This window comes from Pleurodeles waltl, chromosome 7 (assembly GCF_031143425.1).
Source record: "Pleurodeles waltl isolate 20211129_DDA chromosome 7, aPleWal1.hap1.20221129, whole genome shotgun sequence".
NCBI lineage: Eukaryota > Metazoa > Chordata > Amphibia > Caudata > Salamandridae > Pleurodeles > Pleurodeles waltl.
Window position 1 is genome coordinate 1,478,757,828 of NC_090446.1, and position 22,491 is coordinate 1,478,780,318.

Genomic DNA, 22,491 nt, shown 5'->3' on the forward strand with positions numbered 1-22,491 from the left:
ACCCTCCTGCACAAAATGGGAGGGTTTTTCCTCTTTCTGTGTGCTACACACATAGAAAATGGAAAAAACGTGGAGAAATAAAGATATTTATGTAAGGTTTTGGTGCATCCCAATTTACAGGCTCTTGTAAATATGGGGATGCGGGAAAACCCACTGCAACGCCCATGGAACGCAGAGTAAGGCAACGCAGCGATTTGCGCTACCGTGCCTTAGTGCATATCTATGAGGCCATTCAAAGCCACACAAAGTGGCTTTCAGTGGCCTTATAGATGTGGTTGAGAGGTTTGCGCCACAGCTGCTTAAATAAAAGTGACACAACTGTGGTGCAAGCCCCTCATAAATATGCCCCTTAGATTTTGAAAAGCCAGTTAATCTCATGCCAATAAACTAGCAGAAAAGACAGAACCTCAAAAATGTAAATTAGTTGTGGAAGTCCAGTTGTCTTTCAAAATCACTGTAAAAAGAAAACACTGGCCAATCTCCTTTCTCTGGCTCACGCTCACATATAATGTAATTGATCATGCATCCACTAGAATTGTCAAACTCGTCATCTAGCACAGCAATTACTGATGATTTCCGTGGGATCCCCTTGAACCTGCTGCGCCCCTCATGCTTCGCTAACAGTTCAGTTTTCATGATTTTCCATATAGAGCACAGACTTCAAAGATAACTGCACATAAGTACTTTCAATGAAGGTGACAAGTGATGCGTCAAGGATTAAATAATTTGGTCAAGTGGGGATGCAGGGCTCAAGTTGGTAAAGTTTTCAATTAACTTGTTTGTATGGTACAGAGCAATAACTCATACTTTTTACCTTTTACTACTTTTCTTTCTTTGTACTACTCACTCTCAGTCTATTTTCCTTTCACTTCCCCTCTCTTTTCCATTTTTCTCTCTATTTTCTTTTCCGATCTTTTTTCTGTCTCTTTTTAAATAAAACAAAAATTCTTCTTCTAATTCTATATTTTTCTCATGCTTGCAATCTTTTTAAAGTTTCTACTTCTATAATTGTCATCTTGTATTATGTTTTTTATTAACTTAAATAGTAATTACAAATTATTTAACACAAAAAAGAAGCAATGTGTCCAGCCCACAGCAGATCACAAGGCTGTGAGCATTCATGCAGGAGGCAGAGGGACTGAAACCAGACAGTATTGAATTTTCCCCTCTTCTGCTTACGAACTCCACACCTAGGAAAGGTCGCTGCCTCTTGAAAAGGTACTGATGCTTGGCCAGGCCCAGCAATCCTTTAGGAAGAGACTCCCCACGTTTGTACTAGGGGCCGGGTACATTAGGGTCAGAAGAGCACCCCTGACCAATATACACTCCATTGAAATAGAGACAGTCTGACCTCTAAGGAAACTTGTACATGAAGCTGCTGGCGCGTGCATGTTTCAGAAGGGCCGCTATGATCAGTCTCATGCCAGACCTTGCCCGCCTTTACTGGCATCTCATAGAAAGCAGGTGATTTACCATAGGTTTTGGAAATGTTGGTCATGTCAGCATGTCCAGAAAGTGTGACTAGGCCTACCTTGGTAGAATGGACACCACCGTGTTAGCAAATTGAAGTCTGATGTGCAATGTGGTGCCCCCGACTTTCAGGGGATGGGCTGATTTTCACATTTTGCAATATACTACTGGACCTCTGCATGAATAAGTCTCAATAGGGTAGCCAAAAGTATTTGTTCAGATTGTCATAAAGACCTCAAACAGAGGCGTCATTCCTCATTATGCATGCATGGACTAATTCTAGGCTTCAGAAGGCATGTTTTGGAATGTAAGGAGTTAACATTTGTTGTCTCTTGTTATCTGTGGTATAGAATTCTTTGAGGTAGGATTTTCGCCTCCATATTGGTGTAGTTCTTTGTGGTTGTGTTTTCATTGATGTCGAGCAGTGGTGGTTAGTTCACAAGTGCAGTGCGCTCAAACTGTCTGTTTCTGCATTTTATTTCCCAGCCGGAGATTGAAGAGGGAGGGGATTTTGCTTTCTTGCATTAAGACATGTGACACCCCTGCTGCACTACTGTTCACATTGTGTGGTGTGCAATGATGAAACCACACAATAGGGGAGATATATTTTGGGATGTTAAACCCATACTCGAGTGCAAACTTAACACTCGCCACAAGAACTCAATTAAATGTTTCAACCAGAACATTCAAGTCAGGAGCATGTAATGTGGTGGAATGCACAGACTGGTAAAAAACACACTTAGCATAAAGTGACCTGTATTGCCACATATTATGGAGGCAGGTATGACCTCTCTGTGGAAACACTCTTCTAAGAATTCAAAAACAGAAACAGTGTTGAGGTACTTCATCCACCTAAGTTCTGCCTACTTTTAAGAGTGATCAGTTAAGATGATGGCTTAAACTATACATTGAGAACAACCAAGCCATCATCTGCTAGCTGTACCCAGAGCATTGGGAAATGTTTCAATGTTTTGTCTGAATTAGTATAATGAGTGCACTTAAACAAAGCCGAAGCACAAATAGAGCAGTGTGTTCATCTATGAGAGGCCAGCAGTATGTTCACCTCACTTTTCTTTTAGCACCACTCTTGCCGAGGTGGCAACCATTTGCTAAGGCTAAGATCTGAGATCGAATGGGCGTGGGAGGAATAAGACAGTTTGCTTTCATAAACGAATCCCTTTCTAAACAAAACTCCTCTCTCGCCTTCCATTTAACTCGTAGGTCAGAGTGCACGTTTTTTTCACTTGGCCAGCTATCAAGAGCACATTCCTTTACTTTTTAAGGAGGAGTGTCGAGTTGCACTGCCCTGGTCCAAAATCCTTCACTGATAGCAGGACTACATTAATGAAAAGCATCCAGGATTGAAGCCACAATACACTTCCCCATATCATTTTGAACCACATCACTGGTATGCTGACTAGCAAAGCTAGACAATCTGGTATGCTGACTAGCAAAGCTAGACAATCCATCCTGACCTTCAAGCATCCAGGAAAATAAGACAGAAATTGTACTTGCCCAGCCTCGACAAAAGCACAACCAATTCGATGAAACCTTCCCTCTGTCAAAAGCACAACCAATTCGATGAACCCTTCCCTCTGATGTTACTGTTGAGAAGAGGTTTATAGTCAGCCCTGATGTAAAATGACCCGCTTCCCATATGACTAGAAGTGTTCAACAATCCACTCCATGCCAGAGCTTTCCTCCCAGTAGTGGAGTATCTAGGCTTTGCTTGTGTCACAGCCTAGAGCCAAATGCAACAATGACCTCTTTGCCTCACTTAATCAGAGTAACAACTGCTCCTAGTGCTGCTGCGCTGGCATCCACCATGGTGATGCCCTTTGCCAATTGCCAAATGAGAGTAAGGATTTAAGGGAGCGGCATTTAAAATATCTCTCTTGATGCTTTCAAAACAACCATCTTGTTTTTCTAACCAAAGAAACTTTGCCCATGTTTTTAAAGAGAGCTCCTAGTGGAGCTGCCACTATAGAAAATGGATTGAGAAATTGAGAATACAATTCACACAAGCCCATTTAAGATCCAAAATGTTCCTTATCATTTAGCTTGGACACCTGTTTAATATCTTTAGGCAAATCACCTTTTTCAAAACTTCTCTTAACTAACATATTATATTCTAAGTATTCCACCTTACTAGGTAACAACTTACATTAGTCCAACCGCAATGTCACACTTCTATCTTGCAAAATTCTTAGCACCCTGTCCAAAACTTGATTATGTTTCTCCTTAGAATCAGCATACAGCAGAATATTGTCCTGAAATCTCTCAACCCGGCTCTACTACAGAGGAGACTGTATGTCACGTTTTGGAATACCGGGGTGTCTGAGGCTAACACAAATGACATCCTGATATGTCTCAAAGTCCTTTTAAAAAGTGGTGATGCTCTTCTTCCGCAAGTTCAATCTGATAGTACGCGGACTTAAGTTCCAGAGGGGTGAAAAATGTGACCATCTCCAGTTTCACCATTTCACCAACAACTGATGAATGTGTTGAAGAGGGTGGCAATCCACCACTAATAATTGACAGATGTTAAGTCGACCTACAACCACAACACTTCCCAAATTTTCTTTATCCACTCAAAAAAACCAACTGTGAAACAACAATAGGTTCAATCACACCAGAACATAGCTCTTGGAACATGTTTGAGAACTCACACCATGCACTTAGCTTCGGTTTATCTGGCTTAGCATCTTTCTTGAGTACTATTGTTATAAGTGAGCCCCAAATCTGTTACCAGATCACTGCAAAATACTGGTTAATGTTTGTCCAATGGTAATTCTAGCCTTTCATGCTTTCATTCTGTGCTACTACTAATATTCTAAATCAACCCAGAAAACCGAAACAGTACCATTGGAGTTAAGTGATATACCTATCCTGTCCTGATGGAGCAAATCCAACATGTGTTGCCCATCAATTGCAAAATAAACCTTACCTAAAATGTGCATGTCCTGAAACCCAACTGTGGTAATATAATATCCCAACAAGTCAATTTCCTTTCTTCCTGTACCCATAAACTTTGATAACTTTTGGTTGAAGATTTTTCTCTTTCCAATGTTGATCAAAAATGTATTCAATATAATAATGAATGGAGACCATGAGTTAGCCATCACATGAACTTCCTCATTGTACATCACAATGATGCAGTTAGGTGGCTTGAAGTATTTTTTGTCAATACCTAAAATGACATAACTGGGCATATCCAAACAACTAGAACTACTTGGATCAGAGATTCTTTGGAGAAATGTTTTCATTTCTCCTAACATTTACAACTTTGCATGTGTCTGCATTGCTCAGCACTGCACTGATCCAAACTGTGAATGGTTTTTAATGTTTTTAGGCATGTTTTTCTGGACAGGCAGGGTACTCTAACAGGATAAAACTAATGCTAGACATGATGCACACACCTTTGGCTATGGTGCAAATGTGTGTCAGTAGCACCGGGAAGTATGATTGTGCTCCAACATTGGGAAGGGAGCAGGGCAGAATTATATCTTAATAGATATAGCCCTGTAAATCAAATGTTGAGTGGGTGGCTTTGCTCTAAATTGATTCACCGCATTTTTGGAAGACAGAGAAAAGTCTGCATTATGCTTCTGTTTTAGTCAGCTTTTTGATTAGTAACTTGGGGAATCTCGCAGGGATCATCGTTTTGTCCAACCATTTTTCATCAGTAGGTATCTGTTAAAATCAAGACGTGAAAGTAATCAACTGGAAACTGAAACAGGAATTGTTTCTCAAAAGCCATCAACCGGTTGGTCTGCGGAACACCCTGACCAGTAGAGCCATGAAAATGGTCTCTATTCCAAAGAAGTTAAAGTAAGGAACAGGAGCTTCAGGCTCAGTCGCACTCCCTACAGGAGGCTCTGGTAGATTTTCATAAGCTTTTCTCCCTTCTATCCCCAGATGGTGCAGAAGCATCTGCTGTTTCCCTAAGGGCAAGAATTTTGCTCCTCCGATCCATGGGCCGAATTTAAGAAAAGTGGTGCTGCATCCAATGTAGCACCACGTTTCTTGCGCCCCTTAGAGCTCCGCAACCGCCACCATGTTTGTGCCGCATTGAATATACAGCACACCATGGTGTAGGGTGGGGCAATAGCATCAACATTTTTGACCCTACTGATGTACTGTGCGGGATTAGTGCCAACAGTTTGGCACGAATCCTGCAGAGTACATAGGGGCCAATTAAAAACAATTGTGTGCCCCCCTTTTAACGCCTGCTCTGTTAAAAATTGCCTCTCAAAGTGGCGCAGAGGAATCTCTTTGGGGAGGGGGATTTTTGCTGCCCCCCTAACAGGGGAATGTCCCCCTTGCATACATTATGCATGGCACAGGAATAATGTGGTGCAAGGGGTTATAAAGTGGCACAATACAAGCATTGAGCCACTTTGTAAATATGGCACCGCGTATTTGGCCTTGTTGGGCCACATTAGCATCATAAAAAATGACCCTAATGTGGTGCAAGGAGGCTCTAGGTCGTCTTAAATCTGAGCCTATATTTGATAGTACAGGTCATTGTGGAATTAGGTGGTTGGGACATGCTTGCAGCAGCCATAGTACTGAATAAGTGGAATGAAGAAAGTGATGAAATAGCAATATTAAACAATAATGGGGCTTGAGCAGAACGAAGAATTTTAGGAGTAAAGTTAGTTGAAATACATTAGTAGTTTCTTCCTCTAGTCAAGGTTTCAGTAAAGCAAGAAAGGGTAAGGGAAACCTATCACTTGAAAATGGTATTGAAAATAGACCGGGAAAAAAATTGATGTATGTATGTATAAATGCATGTGGTATTTGCATAGCGCAAACCTACCCAAAACGCAGCTGAGTTTTCTACTGGGTCCTAGGCAAGCATACAGTCAATAACTGATAGGAAATATTGTTGGTTATTGGCGTGCATTGAAGAACCAGAACCTTATGGGCCTGGCGGCGCAGGGTACGCCTGAAATCTCCTTGGATTCACCTGCCTCAACTAACAGAGACACGGGACACTCTGTCAGGCGTAAAAGATCAGATTTTATTAGCTGCAGCTAGTACAGTTGTCCAAGAAGTACACAAGGTATGTTCTCAGGAGACTGCCACTTTACTTTGTGGCGCACAATCTTATATACCGTATAAAAACCATTTATTAACTACATACACTCCCAGAACACATAGAAAGGAGCCAGTAAGAATAATGTAAAGATAGAACAGAGCCAATAGAAATGTCGGAAAACAAGACAGCACCAATAGAAGGAATTGGAAAACAAAGTATCAAGTGACTTAAGGTTGCCTCCCCTCCAGCTGTGTTTGTCACCCCTCCCTTGAACTAATTAATTAACCGATCCACAACGAAGTTGCATGTGGTGTGATAAGTTTGTGTGCGTTTGGAGGACAGTTGTGAAATGAGAGAATACTAGCAAAGGACAGCGAAGGCCAGACGATAAGATAAGATCGGCGGAGAATAGTGTGAGCCTACAGATAGTTGAAACAAGGATTAGAAAACCAGACAGGGATTAGTGTACTCGGTCAGACCTTAATACCAGCCTTGTAAAGATAGAGGCAGAAGGCTGTTTTGAACACCATGTTGCAGAATAAGCAGAAAAGGCAGAATGGACTTCGTTCGCTGTGCTGCCTGAGTGAAGGCAACATAAAATGGCGGCGGGCCACAAAATGGCGGGTCGATACGATCGTATTAAAAATCGAATTTCCTCAGACCCTCCTTTTGCCAGAACTCAGGCAAGATACACAAACTCATGTTAATCTGAGTCGATGTCTATGGCCATGAGGTCATCAAGCTGTTGCTGTACCATCATTTTGATATTCTCTGCTCTTTGTGACTTGGGTTTGGGAATACATGCAGTAGCACATAGGTTGCAGATGGCAGGACCGCAGTGCATACAAAGACAACAAGAGAATATAAAAGCTAAAATTACTCCAAAGAATGTCAATACCTTCCAACCCCATTTGGACAGTATTCCCCAAAACCACTCTGAAAAGGACCAATCTCCTTCGTCCTGATGAATCGACTCGGAGATTATGTGTAACTTAGAGATAGCTTGGTATACTGTCGGAGCGTCATTAGGTATGAAAATACAGCAACTTGATCCGATCAATTTGCATACTCCACCACGGTCCGCAAGAACAAAGTCTAAGGCAACACGGTTCTGCAAGGTCATAAGACGATCAGCCTGTAGTTCAGCTGTAATGTTACTTAAAGCTCCTACAGTGATGTCTATGGTGGTTTCTACGACACAAACCAATTGCCTTATATTTCTGCTGTTGGCCATTGGACCCCAGAAGGGAAGAAATCCTTTGAGGAAATCTCCTCCCTCTTGTCCTGCTGTGTCTTTCGAATCCACAATCCCTCTGCCATATCTATTTTTATGATGGTTCGCAGGAGCAGTGTATGTAGGGGGAAGAAGAAAGGCTATATAACAAGTACCAGAGAAATCAGCTGGCAACCATGTATAAGCCCTATCGTGGCAAACGAAGTATGTACCTTGAGATGGTACTAACGGCAGTGAATTCAGGGCTGAATAAACATATGTATGGGAACATAAACTTTCTCTTTGTCCGGTGTTTGGAGTTCTACCATTTATTTGCAGACAGAAATTTCCTTGTTGGGGTATGACCCGTATCGGAGGAGATTTTCCTTGCTCAACCTTATCATTGAGGCTGGAAATGTAATTAGTTATGTTCCAATTGGTATATGCTTTTCTTTCATCTATGGAAGCTTCACTTTTTTCCATGATTTTAGCCATAGCTACCATTCCCTTTATCAATAAACTATGACTGAAATCTGAACCAACACTATGTGAACTGACAGGTTGTTTAATTTTACTTTGATATGCATTATTGAAAATGACAAAATAAGCCCAAGCGGAACCTTCATAGGAGAATGGAAGAACTAAATATGGCATTCCTTTTTCTACCGTATGTGGTATGAGTCCACACACCCAACAGTCAGTTGTATTGATCACTAACTGATGTTGATGTAACAACTGGACGAAGGAATTGTTAAAGTATTCAGTTCTTCTGATGAGTTCATGCTGGGGAAGAGTGTGAAATAGGTGCGGAGAGATAGTAGAAGAAGATGTAGAGGTAGGAGAAAAGACAACTTTTTGCTGCAGAGTAATAATGATCCAGTTTACAGATGCCAAAAGAATACACGACAATATAATGACGCATAGAGCAATACTACAACGACTATATATTTCTTTACAATTATTCTTTACATTTTTACTTTCTCTTTTATCTAATGTAGCCTCCATCTTTCTAAGTGGATGCTCATGGCAATCTTCCTCAATCACTGTAGTCACGATTATCTACCGTCCTATGACACTGTGAGGTCCTGCAGGCCTATTGCCACTTACTCAGGTCGTAACTAAGACTCCTACCGTGACCCTGCAACCGGGATAGAGTACTACATAGGAGAGAAATTTACAAGTTCTTTGGTCTTGGTCTCAAATTATAGCGTTCCTGTCCAGAGGCAGTCTGGTTTTGAAACAATGTTCCTGGATTTGTCGTGTTCAAGCGACGATGCGATGGTATTGCTTCTTGAAGGATGTCGTCGTCCTCTTTCTCAGAAAGTGTTCCAATTAGACGCGCATCACTGAATGGTACAAATTGCGGAACTTTCTCACTTTCAGAGTCACTGATGCCTCTACGGACCCACTGATCGAAAGGCAAGGGCAAAGGCACTTTCTTGCAGTGCACGGCATGCACCCAGTTTTTCTTTCCTTCGACTTTAACTGCTGTTCTTGTGGTCAAAAGAACCAGGCGTGGCTCTCTCCATCTGGGCTCCAAATTTCTCTGTCGTTGGAAATTTTTCGTGCAGACCCAGTCACCTGGTCGGATGGAATGACCTGGGTCTGTGGAAGCTTCTGGTAGAGCACTCTGAACCTGTTGATGAAGAACACGCAATTTAGTTGTAAGGTCATGCAAGTAGTCAATCAACATCGGGTATGGCAAGTCTGAGTATTTCTTAGGGCGAGGAACTCCCCATACATTAGCTGGGCGACCAAATATCACTTCGTAAGGGCTAAGCCCCAAACGAGAGTGTACTGCTGTTCTGGTGGACAGAAGAGCCAATGGTAAAGCATCAGGCCAATTAAGTCCTGTGCTAGCTTGCACCTTAGCAATTTTAAGCTTCAAGGTTCCATTGTAGCATTCTACTAAACCAGCCGACTGTGGGTGATTCGCCGCGTGGAACTTCTGTTTTATGCCAAGACCTGCACAAACTTTTTGCATGACTTGACCCACAAATTCACTCCCATTGTCACTCCAGACAATGCGCGGCAAACCAAACCTAGGGAAGAATTCTTTCAAAAGTATTTTGGCAGTTGATAAAGCAGTATTGTCCTTCAGAGGGTAGGCTTGTACCCATCTAGAAAAAGCACATACTACCACCAGAACATATATGAGGTTGTTGCATCGTTCCATGTGAATATAATCGATCTGCAACACCTCAAATGGATATGTTGGAGGAGCAAAATGACCTGCTGGAGTTGGGGTTCCCTTTCCCGGATTGTACATCAAGCAAACAATACAATGTTTTACCACATTATTTGCACACTTTGGGATCCCCTCATTTTGCCACACTGGAGCCAGAAGTTTACATATTCCTTTTGCACTTAGGTGAGCTGGACCATGTGCCATAGTAACTACAGGTAGTACATAAGCATCTGGTAACAGCCAACGTTGATGTTCTGATAATTCAACCCAACATCCCATCTCATCTAACATTCCTGTACTTTCCTTCCACTTTCTCAACTCATTCTCCGTAGCCTCTCCTTGAATTGATTTCACACTCTCTACTGTATCTTCACACATTCCCTTTTCTCTTACGCAGTTTGCGGGACCTGCAACATACATTCGACTTGTGTTGTCTCTGGCTGTCTTTTTCGCTACCTCATCTGCAAATGCATTTCCTCGACCAACATCGTCCACAATCTTTTTGTGTGCACTACACTTCACGATCGCTATCTGAGTAGGCATTGTAAGTGACTCAAGAAGTTCAGTCACTAATTGACCATGTTGTATCTTAGTACCATGGGAAGTAAAGAATCCTCTTTCCTTCCATAAACGCCCAAAGTTAAACGCTACACCAAAAGCGTATTGGCTATCAGTGTACACGTTTACTCTTTTTCCTTTGGATAACACACACGCTCTAGTTAAGGCTATCAATTCAGCTGCCTGAGCTGAATTATGTCTAATGCGTGCTGTCTCCACAATCGTATGCAAAGTAGTAATAGCGTAGGCTGAAACTGTATCTCCATTCGGGAGCTTGAAACAAGAACCATCTACCCATAGTGTTCCATCTGGATTCACTAATGGCGTGTCTTTTAGGTCAATTCTACCCTTAGTCTCTTCTTCAGTACGGAGAAAACAATCATGCTGTTCAGAGACATCTCTCTCTTCTGGAAGAGGCAACAAAGTAGCTGGATTCAGGGTATTACATCGTTTGATGTGTATGTGACTAGCCAAAAGCGTCAGCTCATATCCGGACAACCGAGCACTCGTAAGATGCTGCGTTTTTGTCCTATTTAGTAAAGTATCCACTGCATGTGGCACCATAACAATGAGAGTATTATCTAGCACTACTCCAGCAGACTGTCGAATAGAAATTGCTGCTGCCGCTGTCGCCTTAAGACAACTAGGCAATGCTTTAGCTACTGGATCTAACGTAGCTGAGAAATATGCGCATGGTCGCTGTTGATCTCCAAAACGCTGCGTTAAGACTGACAATGCACAACCCTCTCTTTCGTGGACATAGAGCGTAAAGGGCTTACTGTAATCAGGAGTACCCAATACAGGAGCAGAACACAAAGCAATACGCAAATCAGTAAAACTCTTCTGACATTCGTCAGTCCACGGAAGAGGCTGAGGCGTATCTTTTAAAGTTAGCGCCAACAGCGGTTTAGCCAATAAAGAGAAACTCGGAATCCACTGTCTACAATAAGAAGTAATGCCCAAAAAAGCACGTACCTCTCTTTGTGTGGATGGCACTGACATTTGTGCAATTGCCTGAATTCGTTCGGGGGTCAATCGTCGTCCCTCCTTTGACAAGAGATGACCCAAATAAGTCACCTCGTGACAGACATATTGTAATTTAGAAGGAGAAACCTTGTGATTCAGATCAAACAAATGACGCAACAGTGCAACGGTCAAGTTTTTGCAAATCTCCTCTGAATCAGCGGCAACTAATAAGTCATCCATGTACTGAATGAGAGCGGCACCGGACGGTAAGGAAAAGGCATCAAGATGACATTTTAGAGCTTGACTGTAAATAGAGGGACTTTCACAATAACCTTGAGGTGCGCGTTTAAACCGGAAGCTTCGGCCTCCGAGGGAAAAACCAAAAATATCTCTACTCTTTTCGGCGATGGGAATACTAAAGAAAGCATTCTTTAGATCAATAACTGAAAACCAAGTCGCTGTAGAAGGTATCATCGTCAACAGAGCAGTGATATCTGGGACTACAGGAAACTGCGGTACGACAATCTTGTTTACCTCCCGAAGATCAATTACAAAACGATAAACAGGAGGCTGAGAAGGATCAGTGCGTTAAAGAACCGGAAGAACAGGACTGTTACATGTATTTCCTCTCGTTTCCTCAACCACACCCTTCTGAATCAAATCATGGACAATTTCCAGAAGTGCTTTCTCACCTTCAGTAGAGATTCTGTATTGCGGAATACGTGGCATTTCAGCATTGGGTTTAAGAGTAACAACATAAGGTGGGATCTCAAGACAACCAACGTCATTCGGACCCGTAGCCCAAAGCGTTTCGGGAAGAGAAAGCAATTCAGGTGGGAATTGATCTTTTGATAAGTACATTGGACTAGTCATTTTCTGTCCTAGAGTGAGGTATACACCAGAAGGTGAACAATATATCGTAGCATGCATTCTTTTTAATAGATCTAAACCCAACAGATTTTCACCACAACCATTCGTCAGAAGAAGCGGAGCTTCTAAATCATAAGGACCTATTGAAACAGGCAAAGGGCAAGAAACTGGATTGCGAACAGGGGCGCCAGAAAATCCTACAGATACATTCGTTAAGCCAGACAAAGGTGCGCCAGGGAGTTTAGAATGAATGATAGAGCTTCTCATGGCACCAGTATCTAAAAGAAATGGCTCTGAAACACCCATTGTAGTGACATTAACATAAGGTCCATTCTGATCCACTGGAATTGACGTAACCCCCTTACTTTGTCCATGGCTGTCCTATTCAAAATGAAGACTTTCATTCCCTCCTTCAATATACTGATCCTCACTGTAATACTGTGTAGACCTAACATTTTGCTGGTCAAAGTAATTTCCGGAATTTGGAGGAACAAAAGAACGCTGCTCTTGGGTTAACACACCTCGACCTCTACCTCTATTTGCTGACTGAGGACCACCACGACCTCGTGAAGCAGATGTTGCTCCATTACGCTGCAACAATGCCGGACAACTGTTCTTAAAATGACCTTCCTCCCTACAATAAGCACATTGATTGGGACCTAGCAAAGGTCTTGGAATGAATGGTTCAGGCTTTTGATACAACCTCTGAAACTGCGGAGGCTGTTGAAACTGAGGCTGAACATAACGAGGAGGATAAGCCTGTTGCAAGAGAACTTTAGTTTTTAATTCTTTCGTCTTTTTCTCTTGTTTTTCCCTTTCTTCTTTGTCTCTATTTTCATAATATTGTGCAGTAGCCAATATCTGGGCGGAAGAAGAAACTGCCCATGAACTCTCGGAGTCTTTTAGCTTGTGTGATAGTTCAGGAAGCAAGTTATATACGAACTTATCCACAAATAATCGCTGTCCCCCTTCTGTAGCCATATCTTGACCACTGTGATCAATGAATGTCTCCTCGAATCGGGTAAAGAAATCGGAAACACTTTCATCTTTCTTTTGTTTACATGCTGCTAGCTTATCCCAATTAACTCTCAAAGCAGGCATCATTGTTTTCATTAATGTAATAATCCTACCAGGGAGTTCTGAGATCAAAGCGTCGGGCTTTGCACCACCTACTTGACCTCTATCTGCGGCAATAATAGCGTTCCAATCGCCGCCTAATTCTTGAGCGTGATCCTCTCTACGAATTTTAGCCCATATTGTCTGTGGAACTACATTTCCCATCAACATGTCAATATCTGCTAGATTCATAGTACATGCATCAACTGTTTGCGACAACTCTTTATAGTAACCAGCAGGATTTTTGCGTGGATCTGGTAGTGACTGTTTAAGTGCTAAAACTTCAGACCTTTTCCAGGGGACATGTATCCATATGCGCTGAAAATGCGCAGGAATAGCTGGATTAGCACCTGCTGCTGCAACTTCTTCCTTCCATATTGGAGAAACCTCTCTCATGGGATAGTTTTTCAGTGCTGTCCTAACTGAAGGATCAGAATCAGGAAAAGTCTGTGAGAACAATAGGGATCTGAAAGAAATAAGTGTTCTGACAGCGTTTTCAACCTTAGGACCCACAATAAGTCCTTTGTCAAAGTCAGCCTGAACATCTAACAGATCCTGTGGGACCGAACCCAAATTCATATCCTCCCATTCTTTAGCGAGAGTATCGCACATAACTTTAAAAACATATCTCTGCGTAGGTGCATTCCATTGCAGAAAGGTGGACATAATATCAGACGTACTATATTGGGGACCCTTCTTGATCCATCTACAAGCAAGTGAGTCCAATTTTTCTCGCTCTTCGGAGTCTGGGAATTGACTACGAGACTGTCTTCGAGAAAAAGCTGGAGACACATTTAAAGCTTCAAAGAAAGGTGATAAGAGACCAGAGACAGTATCTGCAAATCGCTTACGCATAGATGGAGAATTTGACATAAGGATAGGGGACAAGGTATTAGGTGAATTAACTAAAGGAGCATTAGGAATTGCCAAAGGAGCAGAAGGCAAAGGAGTTAAAGGCAAAGCTGGCATAGGCAATACTTGAGGAGGCAAATGTGGAAAAGCTGGAGCAGGCGGAAGCACAACTGGCGGCTGAACAGGCTGTAACATCGGGGGTGCATTAGCACCTTGTACATAGGGCGGAGGCAATTTCAATAAGTGGGACATTAAGGAATCTTCCTCAAAATCTTTTCTCTTATCAAGGGAAGAGATAGGCAACGTCGGATAGCATTTATCTATTGCCATTCGATGCTGTCTGTCTGAAATTTCCATTGCATTATCTATTTCATCATCTTTGAATTGCTGAGCAGCCTGTATAATCGTCATTCCCTGTGTTTTCCTATCTCGTTTCGCTTGTTTAATTTCTCTCTGTTTGGCTTCCTTACGCCAAAGGCGAAAAGAGTCAAACATTGCCGGCCGGGCTTTTCTTTTAAATAACGTTGCTTCTAAATTATCTAGCACATCAGTTTCGAAACTACCATTTTCTGGCCATTTTAAAACACCATCTTTCTTTGTATATCGGGTCCATGTCTTATTAAAGGCAATAGGACCAACACCATGTTTAGAATAGAGCTCATATGTGGGAGTTCCAACCGAAGGAATCGGACAGGAGTCCTCAAGCTGGGAGTCCCTATTACAACCAAAGCAACAAAGTTTTCCAAACTTAGTCAGACCAGACATCTCACGATTTTTACTGGCTGTTCACAAACATCAAGGGGGTAAAACTTTCAGTTTACACAGCACAAATGCACTTACCCCTCGGCTTTGGCCACTGCAATGGCCAAATCTAAGGACCTAAGGACAAAACAAAGACCAAAATTTGTGGGCGCGACCCACCAAATACTTAACTAAGGATGTCTTCTTACACCAACAGAGGCCCGTCTATCGTCTCGCTTTACCATACATCATCAAAGAAAGGGCCAAGGCAGGGCGGCAGTCAGGGCAGCAGTCGTCAGTAGCCGTCAGGAAGGAGTAACCGCGCTGAAAAAGACCTTCGGACCACTTCGACATACAGGGGTCGCTTGACGTGGCTCGCGATTCCTCCAGAATTTTCTTGCGGGGTTCCTCACGACCTTCAGGCAGAACCGGTACCGCTGAAGCCGCCCCACGTTGGGCGCCAGTTGAAGAACCAGAACCTTATGGGCCTGGCGGCGCAGGGTACGCCTGAAATCTCCTTGGATTCACCTGCCTCAACTAACAGAGACACGGGACACTCTGTCAGGCATAAAAGATCAGATTTTATTAGCTGCAGCTAGTACAGTTGTCCAAGAAGTACACAAGGTATGTTCTCAGGAGACTGCCACTTTACTTTGTGGCGCACAATCTTATATACCGTATAAAAACCATTTATTAACTACATACACTCCCAGAACACATAGAAAGGAGCCAGTAAGAATAATGTAAAGATAGAACAGAGCCAATAGAAATGTCGGAAAACAAGACAGCACCAATAGAAGGAATTGGAAAACAAAGTATCAAGTGACTTAAGGTTGCCTCCCCTCCAGCTGTGTTTGTCACCCCTCCCTTGAACTAATTCATTAACCGATCCACAACGAAGTTGCATGTGGTGTGATAAGTTTGTGTGCGTTTGGAGGACAGTTGTGAAATGAGAGAATACTAGCAAAGGACAGCGAAGGCCAGACGATAAGATAAGATCGGCGGAGAATAGTGTGAGCCTACAGATAGTTGAAACAAGGATTAGAAAACCAGACAGGGATTAGTGTACTCGGTCAGACCTTAATACCAGCCTTGTAAAGATAGAGGCAGAAGGCTGTTTTGAACACCATGTTGCAGAATAAGCAGAAAAGGCAGAATGGACTTCGTTCGCTGTGCTGCCTGAGTGAAGGCAACATAAAATGGCGGCGGGCCACAAAATGGCGGGTCGATACGATCGTATTAAAAATCGAATTTCCTCAGCATCTGAATTGTTAGGTAGTGTTCTTAAAAGAGGTATATTTTCAACACTTTCCTAAATCAGAGCAGCAGTGTATTGACCTTAATACATACCTTGTGTTTTTACTTTTTCCATACTTCTCAGTCTCCAGTCGGATGGCTTCCTGGCTGTATGTGTGCTGAGAGTCACCAAATATGGTAAGCTTGTCAGCTAGATAAAGGGGTTCTGGTAATGATGGCTTGGAAATGATGAATCTGGCTTTGAAGATGGTGCCGGCTGGTAAGGGGAGTCAATAGAGTTCCACCATGATGGGGTCCTGTGATCATACTTCTTCAGGCTCTGCATGAGCTAGACTGCAGAAAGTGTAGGATGCCAAACAAACGCATCACCTTCAGACTCCTGACCCATGCATACAAGGCCCTCCACAACATCAGGATTACATGGTGCGGCACACCTAAAGAAACTAATTAAGAATGATCCGTAGAAAATTCAACACATTCAAGTATCCACTTTTAATACAAATTCAAAAAGTCCATTCAGTGCTTTAAATATTTGCTCCTCATAAGTATAAACATGTCTCCAAAATGGTACAACTCAAGCCAAGTATCCACTTTTAATACAAATTCAAAAAGTCCATTCAGTGCTTTAAATATTTGCTCCTCATAAGTATAAACATGTCTCCAAAATGGTACAACTCAAGCCAACACGTGTTTCGTCTTGGGAAAACTCCAAATCGATCCCAAACGACTTCTTCAGGGCTAAAATTGTAAATAAATTATTTAAGTTAGAAATCAAAATACTACAACTTGGTCCTCAAAGTTAACAAAGAAGATGTCTTAGTGGACATTCTAATTTGAGTCCAAAAAAAAATGGCCGAAGTGTTTGACCGCATAGTATCATTAGCTCTAGTATGCGTGTCCCTAAATAAAAAGAAAAAAAGAAAAAAGAAGAAAGAAAAACAATGTGAAATGAGGGCCCAGATAATCCCAAAGAACCGATTATATTATATTATATAGTTGAAAGGAAACACCTCCCAAAATGCACTAGCTCCAATTCCAAAATTTATATGTAGAAAGTTAGAAAACCAATTATGTAGTTGAAAGGAAAACACCACCTAACATGCACTAGATCCAACTCCAACAATCCATATAAGAAAACACCACTGTGTCAATTATCATGCAGTAACATACAAAAAACCATACCTCTTAATTTTTCAAAAGGTTGACCAAACTTCAAAACATCCTCAAGCACAATCCACGAGATATCACACAAAAAAAGTAAGTGATGATTTTCTAAAACAAGAATAATAATGCTATTTATACCTCCTATTTCAGAAATACTCGAAATGGAATTGAGTCCACAAAGTTCGCAATATATAGTTACCTATCATCACAGGATTTCTATACTCCAATGTACGGTTTAGAACATCAATGTTGGTAATTAGTCCATAAATCAGTAAATGTCCAATACAATAGCCTTTATTACGCCTCCAGATCTAACAAAAAAACAAACAAAATAAAACGCAAGTGAATGACATTCCCCTTCTAATAGTCTGTATACCACGCTAAAGGAAAACGTAGTTTTACTGTTCTATCAAGTGCGATCTCAAGATGTCCCAAAAGCTATTTACTGATGAAATTATGTGTAACTAGGGGCACCCTAAACCTTCAAATATCAATCGAAATCGATCGTGAGTGAAAACTATTCAAATGCCGATAAACACCCCCACATCCGGGTCTTCTATCATATAACACATACATCATCCTGTATAAGAATCCACACCCCAATACTCACCGTATCCACAATATAAGCAGAAATAAGCTCCAAAATCTACTACGAAGATACCGGAGAGACGAGTACGCTAGTCTCCGACTTAGTGAAATTGAATGAAAAACGGGAAACGCGAGTACGCGACTCTTGCAACTAGCGTCTGGAACCCGGAAGTCAAGATATACAAGAGGTCAACAACATAGAAAACGGACTACCGGGAAACACGAAGGCATTATCATGAAACTAAACAAAAGACTCACATTGATTGTAAAAACGAAATAGCCTCGTTATGCGTCTGGGGAAAACCCCGATGTTTAATATCTAGACTGCTCCTTTAAACTCACGACTTGAAAAAGACAAATTATAAATGATGTGTACTTGAATATAAACTATTTCCTTGGAAGACACTAGCGTTCAACTTGGACAATAATCCAAAATGTCCCTATTAGTGAGAAACATACAGTAAATTCACCTAAAGGAAACCAAGCCATGTTACGGACTGAGACACTAGAAGCTACAAATTCGTCTTATTTAATAAATAACCTAACCGACTCTAATGTATCAATTCAAAGGGCATAATAGCCTAAAATGAATAATCGCAGGTTCAAATTAAAAAAAAAAATATATATATATATTTTTTATAAAAAATGTGTGTTAATTTGGTGATGGAACCCGATCGAATTGTCCCCGTTATATATAAAGGAAATAAATTGAACCACTGACGACTTTGTTGGAGGATTTTGATTAGTAACTTCAAACAATGCGAACCTGTTATCAACAAAGAAAATGGAAGACAAATATATAACATACAGCACATTCAATTGAAACAAAGAAAAACACATGACAATAATAATGACTAGTTGAGTTAACCTGAAATAACATTGATGCATAGGTAACCTATTTTTTGGTTATTCTACAAGGAAGAATTCCAACTCCCTATCAGTATTAAGACCAGACTCCACGGCCTTCAGTCTCATAATCCAGAGTGCCTCTCTTTGTCGCAGGGCTAGTTCCCTATTACCACCCCTCGGATCTCTGGGGATGTGTTCTAACCCAAAGAATTCAAAACTCTTATGATTAGTCTGTGAGTCACAATTCATTATGTGTGTCACTAATGGATATCTCATGTCAATATTCTTTAGCGCTCTCATGTGTTCACCAATTCTAATCCTAAGTGCACGAATTGTGCTGCCTACATAAATCTTCAGGCATTTACACCGTATAATATAAACAACAAAGGTGGTGTTACAATTAATCATTGAGCAAATCTTTATTTGTGCTTTCCCATCTGAAAACTCTTTCACATTGTGACAGGCCCAGCGGCATACTCCGCAAGCTCCGCATCTGAAAAAACCGACCATTTTAGTGGAAAGCCATGTCGTCTCAGGAGGATTAGCAGTAAAACTGGGACTCAATATGCTTTTTAGGTTCCGACCCCTCCGAAATGCTACTGATATTCTTTCAGGCAAAATATCCTTCAGTGATTCATCCTGGGACAATAAAGTCCAATGTTTATTCATACACTTTTGTAAGATTAATGAAGCATCATTATAGTCTGTAATGAATCGAATTATGTTAGATTGATCTGTCCTCTTAGTAGTGCTGATCTTCTTTAATATATCATCTCTCTTTAAGCTTTTAGCTCTACGATGGGCCTTCTTAACCAAGTTATGCGAGTAGCCCCGTGCTAGAAATCTTCCACCCATGTTATCTAACTCATGGAAAAATTCTTCATCTAAGCTACAGTTGCGTCTGGCCCTCACAAATTCTGCATATGGGATCGATGTTATTTGATGCCTGGGGTGCGAGCTGTCTGCATGAAGTATGGAATTGCAAGCTGTGGTTTTGCGAAATAATCTGCTCTGAATCTTGCCATCAGCAATGAAAATTTCAATATCTAGAAATACAATGCTTGTAGAACTATATTGATGTGTGAATTTCACGTTCATGTTGTTACAATTTAAAAATTCACCAAATTCCAAAAATTTCTCTTCACCACCTGTCCAAATCAAAAAACAATCATCAATATATCTTCCCCAGAATAATATATGAGTTTGCCATTGGCTTGCACCATGGCCCCAAATCCATTTGTGCTCAAACCACCCCATAAACAGATTTGCATACGAGGGGGAGAATTTGGAACCCATGGCCACACCCTGCTTTTGTCGGAACCAATCATTGTTGAATAAGAAAAAAATTATTGGTCAATATCAGGTTCATCATTTCAATTAACATATCAGTATACTCCCAAAAACTCGCTGATCTTTTGTGTAAAAAGAAACGGACAGCTTCTTGTCCAAGTTCATGATTGATGCATGTGTATAATGAAACTACATCCAATGTTACCAACATCATGTCATTGTCCCATTCCACATCATTCAAGATGCTCAGAATATGCGTGGTATCTTTAATAAAAGATGGTAAGTTACATACTAGTGGTTGCAAAAAGCAATCTACATATTCCGAGAGCCTCTCCGTAGGACCTGAAATACCTGAGACAATAGGTCTGCCTGGTGGAAAAAGCAAACCCTTATGTACCTTGGGCAACGTATAAAGACACGGATACCTGGGATGATCCACTCTCAAATACATATATTCCTCTTTATTCAGAAGTCCCTTTTCCCGCCAGGTCACCAGTTTTTTGTTTATTATGCGAGTTAAATTAGGAATGGGATTCCCACATACCCTCTCATAACAAATTGCATCGTTAAGTTGTGATCAAATTTTATTGTCATAGTCAGTTTTGTTCATCAGAACCACATTCCCTCCTTTGTCAGCCTGCCTTATGATGATATCTTTGTTCTGCTTCAACATTGTCAATGCAGTTGATTCCTCAAATTTAATGTTCTTCGCATGTTGCCTATAGTTTATCTTAGTTAAGTATTTGTCAAAATCCTGACAGACCAGGTCGAAAAATCTATCAAAGCAATTTAAACTACATGACCTGGGTATCCAACCCGATCTTTTCTTTAAGCCACTGGGAATACTCATATCCGAATCAATGTCCAGATCTCGAAGCATCCTGGACAAAATGCCAGGATCTTCATCTCTCTCTGCAAGAGATACAATAAGTGCTGTATCATATACTTGTTCAATAGACAGAGTACTGGGAGTAGATCCACCTGAATTGGCACTGGAATCTATTGTAGGATGCTGGTGAAAGTATTTCTTGATTTTAAGTTTACGCACAAATTTGAATAAGTCAATCTTGGACCTACAAGGGTCCCCAAAAGATCTGGGGCAAAAATTGAGTCCCCTCGCCAGAAGACTCTTTGCCCCTGTGGTAAGTTCAAATTTGGAATAGTTAATCACATTGATGGAAGCCGATCCACCATCATCTAGGGTTTTTTGTTGTCCCGAGATCTTGTCAATACCCCATCCCGATCCCTTGTCTTGACTCCTTTTTCTTCTACCGCCCCTTCTTGTTTTTTTGTGCTTTTGTTTTGGATGAATTTGCCCCGTTTCATCCTCATGAGTTCTTGTAAAAAAATTGAATTGCTGTCAGTGCTGGCACCCCCTGGGGCGGGTACACCTGTAGTTCCATCTGCCTCACTATCGCTAGTGGCCGGAGTACTGATCGATGTTGAATCAGAAACATTTGATATACTAGGACTCCTATGTGTCAAATTAGTATGGATTAAATGATCGTATTTACTGGCAAAAGTAAATACTCTTCCTGTCAAATAGTCCTTTTCATCCCTTTTTAATGTACGTGCTTTCCTCTGTGTTATCTCTTCTTGAAATTTAAATATGATCTCATCTAGAATTTTATAGTTTTTTTCAGTTGATTCCTTTAGATTTAAACTCTCAATTTCCTTTTCAAGAGTTATAATCTCAGCCTGTGATTTAGACACCTTTCTCTCGGCATTAATAATCAGTATTTCCATGAGTCTTATTGAATTCGCTGTTAGTTCCTTATTCCATAAGGCCAGCAAATCAGGGTCTAGATCATCATATGTTGGAAATATCTGGGATCTTAACCCCCTAGGGATACGATTCAATTTGATGTATTGTTTCAAAGTGGCCCCATCCCACCATTTGGACAATTCATTTCTCTTAAGTTTCTCCAATCTAATAAATGTATTCCTCAATCCTTCATTTGGTGTATGTACATCATTCCGCCATACATTTTGGGGTGTAACTCCCCTAGCTAGACTATCAAACAGATCCTCTGCCACTTTATTTCTATCCATGATAAAGTGTTAAATTGTATCTAAGCTCTAGATCCAAGCAGCCCCCCCTACAGTTTTAAATGTAAAATTGCTAGTGGGGTGAAAAGTTGGGGTTACATAGGCGCTCGGGATCAACAAATAACATCAACTTTAGATCAAGTAAACATGGAAACAAAGAAAAACATGGGTGCCTGCACAAGGGAACACCCCCATCCCTTATAGGTTAGAAACAACCAAACAGACAGGATTACATGGTGCGGCACACCTAAAGAAACTAATTAAGAATGATCCGTA